A 13,664-nucleotide genomic window follows, 5' to 3' on the forward strand; every position below is an offset into this window, starting at 1 on the left:
GACGCTGCCCTAGAGCGCGGAGCTGGGTCTCCTCCGCCAGTGACCTGAGGGCTGGGGCGGCGGGGGCGGGAGGAGCCCCCCAGGGCTGGCGTGGGGGGTGCACGCCCTGCCTCGTGTTGTTCCCAGCATGCCTGCCATTGAGAGGGGGCCCAGCCGGGGTGGGATTGGGGTGGGCGCCCAACAAGGCAGGAAGGCGCCGGGTTTGGGAGGCGTCAGGGCCTGGACCCACCATGCTTCTCATTCATCCCAGGAGACCCTGTGCAGGGAAGGGGGTCCCGTTCCGTCGTTTCTGTTTGTAGGGAAAGGGGCACCGGCCCCAGAATCCGGACATCTGGACATACAGATTCCTAATTTGCTCTGTGACTTTGGACAGGGAGTCCCCCCCCCCCAGCTGAGCGTCCTCAGCTGAGGAGTGGAGGTGTGGCCCGGGGGACCCGATGTCCTTCTAGACGAGACAGATCACGACTCCTCCGTGCCAGGAGCCAGCTCCCAGGGCAGGGGTCCACAGTGACGCTGCCCTCACAGCCCCCTTCTCCGGGGGCCGCCTCAGCCCTCTGTTGCCACCTAGGGGAATCCGGCCCACCTTGCAAACGTCCAACAGAGCGCCCGTGAGAAACCGCAGTGTGGAACGCTTGTTCCTGGCACACTTTGTATTTTCAAGGGTGTTAGCGGTGCCTGCCAACATCTCGGGCCATCCAGCCTCGGAGAAGGCCCTGCCTTCCTGTCGCAGCTCCGAGCGAGCGTGCTGGTGTGACCGCGTGTGTGCGGGTGTGTGCGGGTCCCAAGTTGGAGTCCCGGCTGCTCCGACGGGGGCAGGGCCCACCCCTGCGGGAGTCGCCTGCTCCGTGACCCGGGCGGGGCCTGGAATCGGGCTCCAGCACCTCTGCCACCGGTGACGAGGCGATGAGGGTGACAGAATGACACGCTGTTCCCAAGCTTCCGTGGCGTGGGGAGGTTGGGCCAGGCCTGAGCAAGGGCTGGGCCTCTGCTGGATCGGGAAACACCCCCGGGTGGCCTCCCACTGGCCTGGAGTAGAGGGACAGAAGGGGGCCTGACTCTCCTGTTCCCCTGGCCCGCCGCGAACACCCTCACCCCGCCCAGGCTGGGCCTGGCAGCCCCCACGGCCCCACAGTCTCCCTCCTCCCTCCTCCCTGGTCCTGCCCCTCCGCCTCCTGGTGAGCTCTCTTCCCTTTCCCTTCCTCCTGACTCTGTGTCCCTGTGCTCCGTGGGAGGTGCCCTGTCCACTGCTCACGGCCTCCCCTCATCTCACACAGCCACCAGTCACAGGCACTCACACACACACACACACACACACGCACGCACACACTCACACACCATCCCCACCCCTGTCCTTCCCTCCTGGTAAACTCACTTGAGTGCCTGCTAGTCTAGGCAGAGTATAGACACACGGATGATAATACAGAAGGCAGATCTGCGGCTGGGGTCCAGCCTGAGGTGGGCATAAGCAGGGCATAGCCCGTCCTCTGACAGGGTAGGGGGGAGGGCTTCCTGGAGGAGGGAGCCCCGGCAGAAAGAGAAGTAGAAACAGGCTCAGGAAATGGGAGAAGAGCAGTGTGGGGCGCAGGGTTGCAGGGGGGAGAGTCCGAGAGAGGCCTGGGTGGACCTCAGCAGCCACACGTGTGTTCATGTCCAGAACCCGCCCTGACCCCACCGAGAGTCCGTTTCAGCTCCTGGTGGCCCGGGGGCTCCCGCCACTCCTTGAGCCACTGCGCCAGGTGCCCTGGGTGCTACCTCCGGCTTCTCCCTTCCCCCTGAGATTCAGGAAGGGGGGGAAGACAGACAGCTCACATTCTGAAAGGTGAGATCATCTCGTTTCTACCAGTTCTTGGAAAAATTCTTCATTCCCAGAAATGTTTATTAGTCACCCCTTTTGTTGAAAGACATTTTGGCACCACCAGATGGAAAAATCAAAATGCCTTTCACAAGATGATCTGTCTCCAGCGTTCCTCCCGGGATCCCACAAGGATTAGCTCCCAGGGCTCAGCTCCGGGGAGTTCTCTAGGCCCCTGCAGGGAGAAGCCGAGATCGTGGGGCTGTGTGGGTTCACGTGGGCCTTCTTGGGGGTCCCCTTGGCAGAGGTGGGCCTGGGGACCCAAGCGGAATTCCAGTTTGTAACAGCCCACCCCTACGTGCCCTGGCACCTCCTGGGGCAGTGGGAACCCGTGAGAATAGCCTTGCCCCACAGGCCCTGGACGGGACACCTTGGCCTTCACTCGCATCCTGAGTGAACCCTCAAAAGCACCTGTGCTGTGAGGCAGAAAGTGGTGTCTGGCCGGGGATGTTGAGACTCAGAGAGATGGAATAACTCGCCCAAAGTCAGGCACCCCAGAGCCGAGGCCTTTCTCCTCCCCTGTGCCAGAGCCTTTGGCAGCACAGAGTGGGCACCATGGTCCCTTAGGAGGCGGCAAGGACTCATTCCCTCATGGGACTCTGACACTATGCTCCTGATAAGCCTCGGAAGGGAGGCCACAGAGATGTCTTGTGTGTGTGTGTGTGTGTGTGTGTGTGAGTGACAGAGACAGAGAGAGGGACAGATAGGGACAGACAGACTGGAAGAGAGAGAGAGAGATGAGAAGCATCAGTTCTTTGTTGCAGCACCTTAGTTGTTCATTGATTGCTTTCTCATATGTGCCTTGACTGGGGGGCTACAGCAGAGCGAGTGACCCCTTGCTCGAGCCAGCGACCTTGGGTCCAAGCTGGTGAACTCTGCTCAAACCAGATGAGCCCACGCTTAAGCTGGCGACCTCGGGGTCTCGAACCTGGGTCCTCTGCATCCCAGTCCGACGCTCTATCCACTGCACCACTGCCTGGTCAGATCACAGAGATATCTCCATTGGGGTCACCATGCTAGTGAGGTGACCATCACGGGGCTGGAGCTGTGGGCGATGATGGGGCCGAGTGATGGGTGTCACAGCAGGAATGTCAGTGGTGGTGGCAGAGGTGAGGTTGGCTCAACCATTCTGGTGAGGCGCATGGCCTTGTGATAGAGGAAGGTCATGGGCAGGACCACAGTGGAGCATGGGGATACCAGCCAGCAGGGAGGTGGGCGTGGAGATGCTGGTGATGGGAGTGACCGCAGGGTGCTGGGGAGCTGTCAGGGGTCAGGGGTGTGATGCTGGTGGTGGGAGTGACCGCAGGGTGCCGGGGAGCTGTCAGGGGTCAGGGGTGTGATGCTGGTGGTGGGAGTGACCGCAGGGTGCCGGGGAGCTGTCAGGGGTCGGGGGTGTGATGCTGGTGGTGGGAGTGACCGCAGGGTGCTGGGGAGCTGTCAGGGGTCAGGGGTGTGATGCTGGTGGTGGGAGTGACCGCAGGGTGCTGGGGAGCTGTCAGGGGTTGGGGGTGTGATGCTGGTGGTGGGAGTGACCGCAGGGTGCTGGGGAGCTGTCAGGGGTCGGGGATGTTATGCTGGTGGTGGGAGTGACCGCAGGGTGCCGGGGAGCTGTCAGGGGTCAGGGGTGTGATGCTGGTGGTGGGAGTGACCGCAGGGTGCTGGGGAGCTGTCAGGGGTCGGGGGTGTGATGCTGGTGGTGGGAGTGACCGCAGGGTGCCGGGGAGCTGTCCAGGGTCCGGGGTGTGATGCTGGTGGCGACGGCTGATGATGCCCGCCCTTGCCCTGCCCTCGTTCAGATACTCAGGCTGGGAATCAGATGCGCAGTGCAGTCAGGAGAGGCTCACACTCAGGCCTTCTTTCCTCCCACTAGCCCTGGGTACTGGGGCCTCTCAACAAGGGATGGCCTTGCCCCCTCTCTGCACTCCTTCCCCTTCCTCTTCTTGACCTCAGGGTTAATAGCTGTTCTGATCAGGACCAATCCCTTGAAGAGCGGGGAAGCGGGTGGTTACCAGCCGTGTCCTGGAGACGTGGTCAGCAGCAGGCTGTGACCTCAGGGCCTAGGTGTGAGTACTTAGGTGAGAGGAGCACTCTGGGGGTGTTGTTTCCCAAAGGGGGGGTCTGCCTGGGGAGCCAGGCGGTGGGCAGGAGCCTGGCTGCAGCCAGGGGGCAGCTGGCGACAGTGCCTAGGGGAGGCCAGCTCCCTACCCCTAAACATGGCCGGGAGCTCCAGGGAGCAGAGTGCAGACCAGGCAGCAGCACGTGTCCTGGTGTTTCAGAGACTCACTGACCCTTCCCTGGGGGTCACTGCCCCCCTGGGGTCCTCTGATTTACCCACCAGATGTGACCTTCCCCCTTTCCCCCGGGAGTAGCAGCCCCATATGGAGGCCAGATGTGGAGCTGGGACCACATGAATCAGCCTAGGGTCTCCGAATGCGGGTGACCACCAGGCTGGGCAGGGAGGGCTGATGGGCCCTGGGGACAGCTCGACACAAAAGCCCACAGGGAGCTGTGTTAATGGGGGGCCTCCTGCCCTGGGCGGGTGGGGTGCACTGCCGTCCTTCCTGGCACAGCGACTGCCATCGTCACGGAGAGAGGAGCCAAGGGTCAGGCTTCGTACCTCTGCCCCTCCCAGCGGCCTCCGGGCCTTGGGGGGCTGGCAGCTCCCGGCCCTCGTCTGCCCCCCCCCACAGCTTTCTTCTGGCTTTGTTCACACACTGTTTTCCTTCCTCTGAACATCCTGTTTTTAGGAAGATGGGTGGGTAGGGAAGGCTTTAAGGGGCCACAAAAACCATCTAATGAATGGTATCCCTCCCATTTCACAGATGTGGACACTGAGGCCGAGAGTGGGGCTGAGGGGAGGTGGGGGTCTGTCCAAGGTGCCCGGAGAGCCGGTGCGGGGGTCTGTCCAAGGTGCCCGGAGAGCCGGTGCCGTTGGGGCTGGGGACACAGGTCGTGCTTCTTGGACAGCCAGACTACTCTGCTCCTCTCCCCGCTCCCCGGGGACCTGCCTCCAAGTCACAGAGCTGTGACTTGTCCCACCCATGCTGTGCTCCAGGGGGCGTTTTCCCCAGTGGGGTCCAGTGCCTGAGATGAGTGCCTTTGGCACCCCAGTCACTGTTCCTGGGGTTTCCTCCCCAAGACCTGCCGTCTGAGCGGGGCAGTCTCCACACCTGCTGCTACACCGGGCTGCGTGGGGCTCAGCCTGAGAGGGACGGCTCCAGGCAGCCCCCCCCCACAGCTGGGGCCCCCCGCCACCGCACCCGAGGCCCCTCTTCCCCGTGGTTGTGAGCTGGGGCAGCTGGCACTTAAGATCGGGAACACCTTTCCAAGTACTCTGACACGTGACCTGGTGGTCCCAGGTTAAGGGGCAGGCTAGGGCCCACCCCCCAGGGCTGCGGCCTCCCCTGCAGGGCTGCGTGGCAGGTCTGCACCCTGCTCTGTTTGCTTCCTGTGTCTGGGCCAGAGGCCCTTCCTTTGGGTTTCCTTGGAGAAGCAGTTTCCTTCTGTGAGGACGGGTTGACTCCGAGGAGCTAGAGCCCAGTGGGATGTTCAGAAGGCACAGGAGGGGCAGAGTAGCTGTGTTTGTGTGTGGGGGGAGCTGCTTCTCTCAGGACAGGGCCAGGGCTGCACCCCGACATCCTGGGGGCACACCGAAGCACCAGCCCCGCTGAGGGGCGGGGCTGCTCTCTAATCTCCTGCAGAGGGGCGCTCTGGAGCGGAGGGCTTGCTGGGGAAGTGAGTGTGGACAGACTGCTGTCTGGGACGGGAGGCTCAGAGTCACACTCCCATGTGGAGGGGGTATGACTTAGCAGGAGAACCCCCTCTGAGCTCAGGAGGCTGAGGGGCCCTGGGGGACTTCAGGGTGTTGAGGGTTCTGGACTGATGCCATGTGGGCAGAGATGACCCTCTTCCCTTCTTTTCCAGATGCCGAGACCCCATTAATGCCGAGGGGTGGGGTGGGATGCTCATTGTCGACCTTCCCAGCTAGGTGGTCCCCAGCGGCATAGCCAGCAGGCCTTGCCCTGTGTGTGTGTGTGTGTGTGGTGGGGAGCAGGTGTGGGTGACCGGGCATTTTGTGAGGCTATGTGAGGCCCTCAGGGAGGGGAGTCTCACCTCGCCTCCAGGGTGACACCCTGGTAGCTCTGGTCATGCCCGTGAGTCCCTCTGGAGTCCCTCAAGCTGTCTCAGTCCCTCCTGACTGGGAGCCGGGACAGCCCGAGGCATCCTCCCTGGGTGGCTGGTTCTCAGGACGGCCACAAGCTCTGAGAGCGCCTGGCTAGGGCAGGGCAGGGCCCACCCAGGCCCACTCTCCTGTCTGAGCCTTCTGCAAGGCAGGGCTGCCCAACCAAGGTCCTCTCCCAGGGAACGGGGCTGATTGGAGTGTGGCTCTTTCATCCTCAGGTGTCCTAATGTCCTTTCCTCTGCAGAGCCCCATGCAATCAGATGGTCTCACCTGGCACCCCGAAGAACAGAGCCTAAGCACCAGGACCAGGCCGGGGAAACTGAGGCAGCCTCGTGTTGCTATTGGTTCTGAGAGAGAGGGGGCATAGCAGTCCTCCTTTGGCCAAGGGGGATGAAAGGAGGAACCCTTTAACGGGCTCTAAGTGGAGTGCTCCCACTTTGTTCAAGGTCTGAGGCAGGCCTTTGGGGTTGTGGGAGGAGGTGGCAGCCCTGGATTCCTGAGGGGACTCGGGGGTGGGAGGGGACGTGTGGCTGTTGGCTAGATCTGGCCACAGTGAGACTCCAGCCGTCCACCTCATTTAATGAAAACCAGGGTGGGGGTGCTGCTGTGACACCCATCTGGACCCTGCCCCCCACCCGCAAGCCCCCTGTGTCCACCCATCCTGTGGTAAGAACCAGACCTGGCCCTGCTCGGGGGTCCCTTCCCTTCGCCCGGGGCCTGGGAAACATGTGGTCAGAGCTGCATTTTGTGAAAGCAGCTGCAGCTCATGACATGCTTTCTCTGCCGGGAGATTTATGGGGCTGCATGGTTTTAATGGTTTCTGCGGGGTTAGTGTCCTCCCCCCATTCATCCTGGCCGCTGTCTCTGAGGCAGATGGGTGACAAGCCTTCCCTAGCTGGACTGGCCCAACAGGAAGGTATGGCTGGGCGGGGGTGGGGGGAGGCAAGAGGCTGACCACCCAAGCCTCCTTGGGAGGGGCAGCTGCTGAGAAGCCCCTGGGGCCTGCTCCAAGCAGCCCATAAATCTAGGAGACCTCCAGGAGGCAGGAAGCCTCCCTACAAAGGTGTCCCAGCACTCAGAGCTCGTGGGGAGAGGAGCACAGCCCGCAGCCCCCAGGAGCCGGACTGAGGCCACGCCCCCAGGCGCCCGCGCCGAGGCCACGCCCCCAGGCCGGGCAGGTTGTCAGTCTCAGGTGGGCTGGGCCCGCAGATGAATGAGCAACAACTGTGTACTTACTTGGCTTTTCTAGAACCTGGCCCCAGGGCCAGGCCGGGAGCTGGGTTCCAGTGGGGGGTGGGGGGTGGGGGAGAGAAGCAGAGGAGGTCTCCAGAGTCTGCAGATGTGGGGCACCAGTCAGCTGGAAGCTGCCTCCTCCACTAACTGCCTGAGGTGGTGACAATGCCAGTTCCTGGGGGGGGGGTTAGAGCAGGCCCCAGGTCTCCTGGGCCAGGGCTGGAGCTGGAGCTGGGGAGGGCGTCAGGCTTTGAATGCGTGGGGCAGAGGACATGGCAGCAGGTACCGCTTTGGAGGAATCCAGGCACGGAAAGGGACCTGGAGATTCCCACTACCCAGATTGCCCGTGGTGGCCTGACCACTTCCCAGCGTGGGACTCTGTAGAGGTCAAGGTACCCTAGGATGGGTCGCTAGAGATGTGTTCCTACAGAAGTCCTCACAGGTGCCTCCGCCTGTGGCAGGGGATGAAGTAGACAGCAGCCGAGAGGGTGCCCCGGGGCTGGGCAAGGCTCCCAGTGTCCAGTGCCCACCTCTTAGCCCCCTGCCCCTCAGCCAGAACCAGCCCAGAGCTGGCACAGGCTGTTCTTGCTGACTCGAGCTCCCCTTTGGTCCCCTTGGGGGTCACAGCATTTCTCTGGAACGAGGCACAGGCTTCTGCCAAGGGACAGAGAGGCAAGTGCCCCTGCCAGCCAGCGTGGCAGACTTGAGTTAGAGCCCTGCCCGAGGGCTGAGAAGGATTGCTGCATGAGAAGCCTTCCTGTGAGCCCTGGTGTGGCGGGTGGTGGTGTGGCACGGGATGGCTACCCTGGTGTGGCCGCCCTGGTGTTGCAGGGGTGAGGGTGATGTTAGGAGTGACATTATGGGGGTGGCTGCGCTGGCGTGGCGGGGGTGGACGCACTGGCATGACGAGGGGGGGTGTTGTGGGGGATGGCCACCCTGGCATGGGGGGGGTAGTGTTGTGGGGGATGGCCGCCCTGGCGTGTGGGGGATGGCCACCCTGGCGTGTGGGGGGGTAGTGTTGTGGGGGATGGCCACCCTGGCGTGGCGGGGGGGGGTAGTGTTGTGGGGGATGGCCGCCCTGGCGTGGCGGAGGGGGGTAGGGTTGTGGGGGATGGCCGCCCTGGCGTGGGGGGGGTAGTGTTGTGGGGGATGGCCGCCCTGGCGTGGCGGGGGGGTAGTGTTGTGGGGGATGGCCGCCCTGGCGTGGCGGGGGGGTAGGGTTGTGGGGGATGGCCGCCCTGGCGTGGGGGGTAGTGTTGTGGGGCGTGGCCGCCCTGGCGTGTGGGGGATGGCCGCCCTGGCGTGGCGGGGGGGGTAGTGTTGTGGGGGATGGCCGCCCTGGCGTGGGGGGGTAGTGTTGTGGGGGATGGCCGCCCTGGCGTGTGGGGGATGGCCGCCCTGGCGTGGGGGGGGTAGTGTTGTGGGGGATGACCGCCCTGGCGTGGCGGGGGGGGTAGTGTTGTGGGGGATGGCCGCCCTGGCGTGGTGGAGGGGGGTAGGGTTGTGGGGGATGGCCGCCCTGGCGTGGCGGAGGGGGGTAGGGTTGTGGGGGATGGCCGCCCTGGCGTGGCGGAGGGGGGTAGGGTTGTGGGGGATGGCCGCCCTGGCGTGGGGGGGGTAGTGTTGTGGGGGATGACCGCCCTGGCGTGGCGGGGGGGGTAGTGTTGTGGGGGATGGCCGCCCTGGCGTGGCGGAGGGGGGTAGGGTTGTGGGGGATGGCCGCCCTGGCGTGGGGGGTAGTGTTGTGGGGCGTGGCCGCCCTGGCGTGTGGGGGGATGGCCGCCCTGGCGTGGGGGGGGTAGTGTTGTGGGGGATGGCCGCCCTGGCGTGGGGGGGTAGTGTTGTGGGGGATGGCCGCCCTGGCGTGTGGGGGATGGCCGCCCTGGCGTGGGGGGGGTAGTGTTGTGGGGGATGACCGCCCTGGCGTGTGGGGGATGGCCGCCCTGGCGTGGGGGGGGTAGTGTTGTGGGGGATGACCGCCCTGGCGTGGCGGGGGGGGTAGTGTTGTGGGGGATGGCCGCCCTGGCGTGGTGGAGGGGGGTAGGGTTGTGGGGGATGGCCGCCCTGGCGTGGCGGAGGGGGGTAGGGTTGTGGGGGATGGCCGCCCTGGCGTGGGGGGTAGTGTTGTGGGGCGTGGCCGCCCTGGCGTGTGGAGGGTTGTGTTGTGGGGGATGGTGCCCTGGTGTGGCGGGGGGTGGACGCACTGGCATGGCGGGGGGGGTAGTGTTGTGGGGCCTGGCGTGGCCTGCCTGCAGTCTCACTAAGAGAACCCCGCGCAGGCCAGCTGCAGAGAAGGCAGGCTTACTGCACAGATACGGGCAGCTCAGGGACTCTGTGGCCAGAGGGCAAGTGCAGCTGTCTCCCGGGGACCTAGAGGCCTAGCTCTCTGGAGCCTGAGTCCTCTCACCTTGTTCTTGCAGAGGTGTCTGCCCCATCATGTAGGTGCTTCCTCCACAGCTGCTGGGGGCCCCGCCAGCTGCCCCAGCTCTGCTGGGCTTTGTGGAGCCAGCCTCCTCCGCCCCTCCTTGTGGCCTCTGGTTCCCACACCGCAGTACCTGCTTTTGTCTGCACTCGCTGGGAGCAGAGCCCTGTGGGACACTTACAGTAGCTGTCCAGCCTGAGTCCTCATTTTTTGTGTGAGCAAGGGCTCAGAGGCGGGGGGGGGGGGGAGGTGCAGACCCTGAGATCGGGCTGCCTGCCACTAAGGGTGCCCAATGCACAGCAGGCTGGGGCCAGGCGCACTTTCTGTTCAGCATCTGCCTCGGTCACTCCCTCGTCTCTGCTCCAGAGCACGGCCACTCTGCCTCTGAGCTGCCCTCCTGAGGGTCCTCTCAGCTCCCTCAGTTCTGAGTACAGGGTGGGGATCCTCACGAAGCCCTGTGTTCTGGCCTCACCGGGGTCAATGTAGGACGACATCAGGCCAAGGGGGCTTAGGCAGCCTAAGGTCTGAGACTGGCTGGCCTGGGGTGAGTGTGGCATGGGTGGAAGCCCCCCCCCTCGGGGGCCATGGTCCTGGGATGGCAGGGCTGCCGGGGTCACTATGCCCAGCCCCGGTGGGGCAATGCATGGCTCCAGGGAGACCCTGGTCATTCCCGGCTCCCAGCGGCAGGGCTGAGGGAGGTGGCCGCAGCCCACAGTGCCGTGCGGTGTCTGGGGCGTGCTGTGCAGCTCGGCCTGAGGTCACCGTCTCGGGGTGGATGTTGAATATTCTCCGCTGTGTGTGCACTGCGGAACTTGGCCTGTGCACTGCATGTGCAGCTCGTACTTGGTGGGCTGTGTAATGTGCGGAGGTGTTGCCAAGGGCAGTGGAAACGTGGAGTTTTTCCAGTATAATCACACGAATCCTACCCCCACCCTCCCAGGCCCCTGCCCGGGGCCTGTGCTGTCTCACCCTACGGCGAGGGGGCTGTCAGCAGCTGCTGGGGTGGGAGGAGGGCAAGGGCCAGTGCTTTGTCCCAGCTAACCAGTGTCCCCTGCCTAGACCTCTGAATTCTCGAGGGCAGCAAGGTGTCCGTGGGTGGCTGCGGGCTGTGTCCTCAGTGTCAAGCAGGTAGTGCTGGGCTGGGTGTGCCTGGGGCAGTGAGGTGGCCACTGCTTTGGATGTCCTGCCTGGTGCTCCAGCACATTCCTTGAGGGGCGGTGGGGGCTCCAGACGGAGGAAGGTCTCAGAAGAGCTGGGGGCCCTCCTCAGGCCTGCCTCCCACCTGGCTCAGAGCTGGGGCCCACATCTCAGGGCACGGGTTCCAGCTGTGTTAGTTCTCTAGGGCTGCGGGACGGGGGCCTTAAACAACACACATTTACTCCACACAATTCTGGAGGCTGGAAGTGCTGGGCGGAGGTGTCGGCAGGGGTGCTTTCTTCCACACACACACACACACACACACACCCCGTCCTTGGCTTGCAGAAAGCGCGCTCTCGCTGTTTTCCCGCGTTCGCCCTCTGTGTGTGTTCGTGTCCCGAGCTCCTCGTCTTACGGGGACAGCAGTCGTATTGGAGTCGAGCCCTAATAACTCCATCTGAATTCGATCACCTCCAAATATTGTCACATTCTGAAGGACTAGGAGTTGTGACTTCGACATACGAATTTTGGAGGTCACAGTTCAGCACACCAATAGATTGTCAGTGCCTAGGATCAACGTCAGATTCTCCAGGGGCCCCAGTCAGAAGCTCCTTCTGTAGCATCCTCTTCGAGCCACCCCGACACCCCACCCCCGGCCGGGGACACCGTGGCTGCCCTGGGGGTCTGTGGTCCCATGCAAGGAAGCGGCCACATCCTGAGGGAGGCTCATTCTGTATTCAGCTCAGTCCCGAGGAGAGGAAACCAGGGCTCTCAGGGAAGTGGGGGCGGCTCCTGGTTGCTTAGCTGAGGGGCACTCTGTTGCCACGGTGACCTCTGTCTGCACAGTCAAACACACACAACCCAGCCACTTCTCTCGGGCTGGAGGGTTCCCCACCTCCCCACCAGAGTTCACACTGAGTATTGAGTCCCTTGGTGACAAAAACATGGAAACGGTTGCCATGGCAGCCATTCTTTGGAGCCCTCAGACTGGAGTGCAAAGTTCAGGATGCCCAGTGACAGCTGCAGTGAGAATCCGGGAAAGTCCGCCACTGCCCTCACCCCAGAGGGATGAGGTGACGGTGCTTGGTGCTCCCCTGGGCCCAGCCATCCCTGCCCCTCCCCGTCGCCCTCGCATGGATGTGGGGGGCACAGGGAGGTGCCCTGGGAAGGAAGGCGGCAGAGCAGCACCCAGAACCCTTGAAGGGAGCTGGCCGGCATGGGGGATCAGGCTGAACTGTGGGGGGGCCCAGTGCTGGGAGCTGTCAGTGGGCAGGTGATGGCTGCTAGGCGTTCCCTGGGGACATGTCTTTCTGGTTGCTGAAGTCCCCGAGCTGGCCGGTGACTCAGTTTCCTCACCTGTAATCTGGAGGGACAAGCTGCTGCTCCTTTCTCAGGAGGGCTCAGGGCCACTCAGCTGCTGAAGCAATGTTCAGCCTGGTCCAGGCTGAAGAGTACAGGGCATGCTGAGTGGGGCTCAGCAAGGGGCGGTCACCCTGTTTTGAACCTGGCCCAGATTGCTGGGGGCGCGGTCATATATAATAAGGAAGTCATTTGACTTTATTTAACGCAGTATTTGAGAATTTTTTTTGTGTGTTGTGTGAGAAAGACAGAGAGAGGGATAAGGACAGACAGGAAGGGAGAGAGATGAGAAGCATCCATTCTTCGTTACAGCACCTTAGTTGTTCATTGATTGCTTTCTCATATGTGCCTTGACCAGGGGGCTACAGCAGACCGAGTGACCCCTAGCTCAAACCAGATGAGCCCACACTCAAGCTGGTGACCTTGGTGTTTTCTTTTCTTTCTTTCTTTATTTATTTTTTACAGAGACAGAGAGTGAGTCAGAGAGAGGGATAGAGAGGGACAGACAGACAGGAATGGAGAGAGATGAGAAGCATCAATCATTAGTTTTTCATTGCGCGTTGCAACACTTTAGTTGTTCATTGATTGGTTTCTCATATGTGCCTTGACCACGGGCCTTCAGCAGACCGAGTAACTCCTTGCTGGAGCCAGTGACCTTGGGTTCAAGCTGGTGGGCTTTTTCCTCAAACCAGATGAGCCTGCACTCAAGCTGGCGACCTCGGGGTCTTGAACCCGGGTCCTCTGCATCCCAGTCCAACACTCTATCCACTGCGCCACCGCCTGGTCAGACGACCTTAGGGTTTTGAACCTGGGTCTTCCGTGTCCCAGTCTGACGCTGTATCCACTGTGCCACCGCCTGGGCAGGCCTTAACACAGTATTTGAAATATCTATTTGGGCAAGGTTTTCTCTCTTTTTTTAAAAAAGAAGCAGTTCCTCATTTTTGGTTGTTATTTGTTTTGGTTTTTGGTTTTTTGTTTTGGTTTTTTTTTTTTGTCTATTTGTTTTGTCTTTTTAACTCATAATATTTTGTGGAAATAATATTTGGTAACATTGACCAGGGCACTGATTCTCAAACTGTGTTCCCTGTGTCAGCAACCTTAGCAGCTCTTGGGAATTTAAGAGAAATGCATCTTCTACCCCTCCCCCCCCCAGATTTATTTTATTGAAACTCATGTTTTGACAAGCCCTCCAGTTTGAGAACCCTGTATCAGGGGAACTATTCGCGGAGAATTGGGAGGAAGGGGAATGACCTGGAGAATCTGAAAGGTGTGGATGGAGCGAGCGCAGCCTGGCAGGGAGGGAAAGTGGGCAGTGCCAGAACCCTGGACTCCGGAAGTGGTTCTGGGGTGGGCACTGAGATCCCATTAGGGTTTTCTGACATTGTGTCAAGTGCAAGGCTGTGTGTCTGGGGGTGTCCTGAGGCTTGTCACGTGGTTGGGGCCTTTCGAAATGCCTAGGAGGGCCACTGTGTCCGTTC

General features: G+C 62.1%; 1 protein-coding gene across 2 annotated transcripts in view; it reads left to right on the forward strand.

Moving 5' to 3' along the window:
- Window positions 1-13,664, forward strand: part of NTN1 (netrin 1) — a 213,781-nt gene that overhangs the window by 195,325 nt on the left and 4,792 nt on the right. The gene's annotated exons all lie outside the window — the stretch shown is intronic.

Source organism: Saccopteryx bilineata, chromosome 2 (assembly GCF_036850765.1).
Source record: "Saccopteryx bilineata isolate mSacBil1 chromosome 2, mSacBil1_pri_phased_curated, whole genome shotgun sequence".
NCBI lineage: Eukaryota > Metazoa > Chordata > Mammalia > Chiroptera > Emballonuridae > Saccopteryx > Saccopteryx bilineata.